We start from the raw sequence: 5,599 nt of genomic DNA, 5'->3' as shown, positions 1-5,599 counted from the left end.
AGTGGAGCTTATTAAGGTGTAGTGCTAACGAGGAACTGTCGTCCTTTACTCTATGCAATTACACTACAGAGGCAATTCTCCTACCTGCATTTGAGGCAACATCCTATGCTAGTCGTAAGATATGGATAGTGATCGGCTAGTGTGGCACCTTGTTGTGTAGGATCACTTGATGACATGTACATTTGAATGAATTTCTATACTTTTTCTTTGTTGACCGGCATGGGCAAGTTATATTTATTAGAATCTTCTACCAACTTTATTATACACTTAGCTGCAAAGTCAAGGTTGCTTCTTTGCAACATTATCCTTGAGCTTCTACTTGCATTTACCATTTTCTACAACTTCACGGAACTAAGGGTTCAAGTCCTCGAAAGCGCGCACATTTTTTTTTGAATTTAATAGTTCTGTGAAGTTCGCAGTTCACAGTGTGAACCATTTTCTGCAACTTCACGGAACTAAGGGTTCACGCCCAAAAGGTTCACGTCCTCGAGAATCGCGTGCAAAAAAAAAACTCTGGAAAACACCCCTGTTTGGAGGCCCGTATCTCCTAAATTGTATATCCGATGAAGGCACTCTAGGGCTCATCAAAAAACTGACATTGAGATCTTCGACTTTGGAGCTAGTTGTTCGAAGTCAAAATCGACCATTTTGGCCTCTGACCAACAGTCTCAAAATTCAACCCGAAAATCGAGGCAAAAAACATCCCAAAAACCACGAAAAAGCGTAAAAAAACAGCGTGAAAATGACGACGAGTCATATTTAGGCCACTTTTTGAGGGTCCAAATGAAAAAACCATGCATGACTCAAGAAAACAAAGTTGTAGTACTCCAAAAATACTACAACTCCCTCTTACAGAGTTTTTCAAAATTCCTTTTGGAACATTCTCAAAAACGTGTTACGAAATAGGGAAAAAATTCTTGATTTTTTTTCGTCTTGAGATAGTGATGGAAAATAGGTTTTAGGACCTCCTCTTCCATCTGGGAAGTTACTAGCGTACGCTTTTTCCGGAAAATTATCTCTAAGGTCGTTCACGTGCGTATAGCGCCTAAGCTATTTAGGGCTAACGGACACCCATTTGACCCAACGAAGAGAACACCAGGCCTCTTGAGGCTGTAAAACGGGCTTTGAGAATACAAAAAAAAATGTGTTATTCATTGAGGTAAGAAGCATTTAGGCACTCCGACATGGCCACGATACAGGGATTGCCAGGGATCACCCAAGGATTGAACCAATGGCTGACATCTTCGAGCCATTGAGATCTATGCCGCAAATTCACCTCCAAATACCATTAGCTATGCCTATAACAAGCGTGTCATCAGGTTTTACACCCCCTATCACTTCGATTTCACTGGGCTTTGGTCCCTTACCTAACATCTCCAAAAATCCAATAGGTACCAACCCTTTCCTGGATGCCTACACCCTAGACATACTCACTAGTCTAGGAAGGGGGGTAGCCCAAGGACTTAGTGAGTCTCTTCCAACAAGAGCACTCACATACGGCCTCAGTGACTCATACAGAAATACCACTGTAGAAATTTCCAAAATTATGGGCAAATACGACGGAACAACAAACCCTGTTCAATTCATTCAAATGTTTGAAAAAAGATTGTTGAGATTCAAGCTCGATGTCAGCTTGTGCCAGTTGCACTATGTGCTGGCGTGTTAGGTAGTAGCATGTGTGAGACATAAATGACCGCCTCCAACTGGTCATAGTTGTGTGAACACTAGCAAGGGTTAGCTGTGTGGACACAACACAAGTAGGGTGTTGTAGCTTTTGGATTATGGCTTTATGCATTATGTGAGATGGGACATGGCTTCCCTCTATGGCTAGGATTTGACTAATACATTAGGGTTTGCTCCTCTGTGTGTGTCTCCTCTCCCTCTACCTGTTTTTCATCATGGTATCAAAGCCTGGTGCTCTCTATTAGGGTTTATGAGTGAGTGAGAGAAGAGGGAGAAGAAGCTGTGAAGAAAAGCTATGGAGGTTGCCATTGGAGCTGTGAAGCTTGGAGCACACCAATTTTCACCAAATCTGAGAGCTTGGCCTACCGGGTAAGGAAAACTAAACATCCTTGAGCGGATTGCAAGTGCAAAATCACAAACAATATCAAATCTGAGCTGCCCAAAGCAATAAAAAAATTTTGTTTTGCAATCTCTCCATTGAAGCTTGATAGTGGTGAATGTATGATGCAAATGGTTGCAAATGTGGCAAAGATTCATGTATCTGGCAATGGGAATGTGTTGGCAACTCATGTGTAAGCCCTAGAGTGATTTTGGAGCAAGTCTGATGCATTAAAGTGATTGGAAAAATTTTGTTATGAAGCCCTCACAAAAATAGTGAATAGAGGCTCATTTTTTATGCAATTGGAGTCGGTTTTTTGCAAAAATCATAAGATTGATGGCTTGGGTGCATGCCTAGGGGTGTTGGCAACTCCTATAAGGTCTAATACAAGATTGGTTGGTTGATTACTTGCAAATTCTCTTAGCAATACTGTGATACGCACAGAGGAGAAGGATGCTATGTGGTTTGTTGGTGCAATTATGCATTTGGGAGCCAATTATGAGCTAATTAAGAATGTTGTAAACTGTGATTAGTGAAACAGAGGGTCGTTAATCAATTAATTACTCCCTCAACTTTTATAATTGGTCTAATTCCTTCTACAATGAGTTAGTAGACATAATTGCTAAGCTAATGAATGCCTGGTCTCTCAATTCGGACACGAATTGAAGAAATTAGAGCACTTTTCCTAATGGTTTTACTGGTTTTTCTCAAAACAGAGAAGGGGATTTGATATTTCTGGTATGTATGCACCTTGGTTGGTGTTAATATGCAACATTGAGCTTGTTCGGGTGTGAATGCAAGTTATCCACACTTGATTGAACCACTATATTGCAATTTGAAGCATTTGAAAGCCTTGGAAAGTGCACCAAAATAGGGTATTTTGGACTGTGTATGCTAGTTCAATTTGAATGCACTCAGTGTGATTTTCTACATCAACATTGAAGTTGGTTGAGTACTTTGGAGTATCTGGGACACTTATTAGAGTGTGGTTGAGTTGAGAAAGGCTCATTTACAGGATTGGACATATGCAGAAGGTGCATATTGAGCAAATATGTCAGACAACCTAGTACAGATTGTGGGTGAGAAGTTGGATAGAAAGAACTTCCAGGCATGGAAGTACAGGATCAAAAGCTTTCTGAAAGGAAAAGGATTTTGGAACCTTGTTACAGGTGCGGAGCCAAAGCCGCGGATCTACCCCAACAACCTACACAACAACAAGTTGTAGCTCATAAACAATGGTCAAAGAGAGCCTACAAAGTTTTGCAAATCTGTTTGATACAGATACTAGTGCTCGTAAGTCTTAGTTGAGACAACAGATTCATAATGAGAAGCAGAAAGGAAGGAGTTACTATGATGGTAATTCCATCATACGGTTGCCAAAATCAAACAATGTGAAGTAAATCTCACCACACCGACTTCAACCCCAACAGCTTCACCTAAAGTTCAACAAGAATGGAGGCCCAAGCAAACAACAAGCAAATCACTCAATCACTCTCCCGCATTAAGCACCAACACAAGAGCTTGTGTGTTCAAGAAAACAATCAATAGTCTTACCTATTGCCTTGACAACATTTGAGCAACAAATTCAAGAATCAATACCCACATCTGCAAACGGACACTTATGAGCGCATCAAGGACAAAATAACAATGCTCTTGTTCCCCTGGATGTGAGAAATAAGTGCACAAGAAGCTGTTGCTCAAATCACAAGCCATGACCTAGCTGACCCATAAACATCAATTAAAATCAAAAAACTCTCAAGGTCAAAACCTGCAATCTCACGGAATTTCTTTTCACCGAATTACCTCTCACTGAATTGCAGTTCACGGCCTGCAAATTCATGGAATTAAATCTCATAGAACTACACTTCATGGAATTACCTCTCACGGCCTAAACTTTCACAGAATTCCACCTCACAGAATTACACTTCACGGAATTACCTCTTACGGAATTCTAGTTCACGGCCTGCAAATTCACGGAATTAAATCTCATGGAACTACACTTCATGGAATTCCATCTCACGGCCTGAACTTTCACGGAATTCCATCTCACGGAATTACACTTCATGGAATTCCATTTCACGGCTTGCACTTTCACGGAATATCCCTTCACAACCAAAAAACTTGCAATCTCACGGAATTCCACTTCACGGCCTGCAAATTCACGAAATTAAATCTCATGGAACTACACTTCACGAAATTACCTCACGCAATTCTAGTTCACGGCCTGCAAATTCATGGAATTAAATCTCACGGAACTACACTTCACAGAATTCCATCGCACGGTTTGAACTTTCACGGAATTCCATCTCACGGAATTACACTTCACAGAATTCCATTTCACGGCTTGCACTTTCACGGAATATCCCTTCACGGCCAAAAAACTTGCAATCTCACGAGTTTAGGTTTCTCACAAAATTATAGTCTCACAGCTTAAGAACCTACACTTTCACAATTTAAGCCTCATCACGGATTAAGCCATCTCACGCATTAACCTTTTCCAACAATCTTCAATAGCCATTGTACATTTGTTAAGCTTATTGCTTACAGTAACTATTCTTTTGGCTAAATTAATGTAGTAGCTGCTCCATGAGTACATATCCATACTCATGAAGCTACACACCTGCTGCTGATGAAGTGGCTTTTCTCAATTAACTTCTCTAATAGTAAGTGGAGGCACGACTGGACTAACGCTCAGGGTGACCCATTGGTGAAGCTTAGAAACCGAGATTGGTGCTCTATAGAGGCTAGATGTAAAGCCATAGTACAAGACACCTTTTGGAAAGCAACCCCTTCAGCGAGTTGCAACTTGCTCCAATGGAGAGTGTTGCACTACAATCTCCCTACCATACTGCATAAGTTCATGGTGGACATCAATAAGGTCTACCCCCCTTTTGGAGAAAGGATCCAGAAGACATGTTTCATCACTTTTGTGTTTAGCCCGAGGCATCAAGAGTTGGCTTAGAATGGCCAGGGTACACGACAATCTGAAAAAGGAACAAGTCCTTTTAGGAGATGCTAAAAACCTCGAACTCTGCACTATTGAGGTTTGGCAATGGATTAGATTCACTACCATGAACAACATGTGGGAAGCTCGCAAAAAAAAAAAAAAAAAAACTGGTATTTACAAAGAAGTCAAGGGCACATCTCCAAAATAGGTGAAACACATCTTTCTCCCAAAAGGGCATACTTTGTTGATGTTCAACCCTTGAGGCATCAAGAGTTGGCTTAGAATGGCCTAGGGAATACTACAATCCTGAACCCTGTAAACTATTGAAGTTTGGCAATGGATTAAAGCCACTGACATCAAAATCTTGCAACACCGTGATATTTGCAAAGACATCGAGGGCACAATGGGAGCATCAATTTCAACTTGAGAAGATAAATCCCAAATTTCAAGGATGCCTTCCAACCACCAAGAATATGTTACTACAAGTGGCCAGCATAAAGCTGTCCATGCCATTGCATGGGATCTAGTTTACTATGATGTACATATCTTTTCATTTATAATAAAGTTATCTCTTCACATATTAAAAAACT

The sequence above is a fragment of the Cibotium barometz genome, chromosome 1, assembly GCF_041138505.1.
Source record: "Cibotium barometz isolate CiBa-2024 chromosome 1, ASM4113850v1, whole genome shotgun sequence".
Lineage (NCBI taxonomy): Eukaryota > Viridiplantae > Streptophyta > Polypodiopsida > Cyatheales > Cibotiaceae > Cibotium > Cibotium barometz.
The sequence above is the reverse complement of the archived record's forward strand: the minus strand, read 5'-3'. Positions refer to the sequence as shown.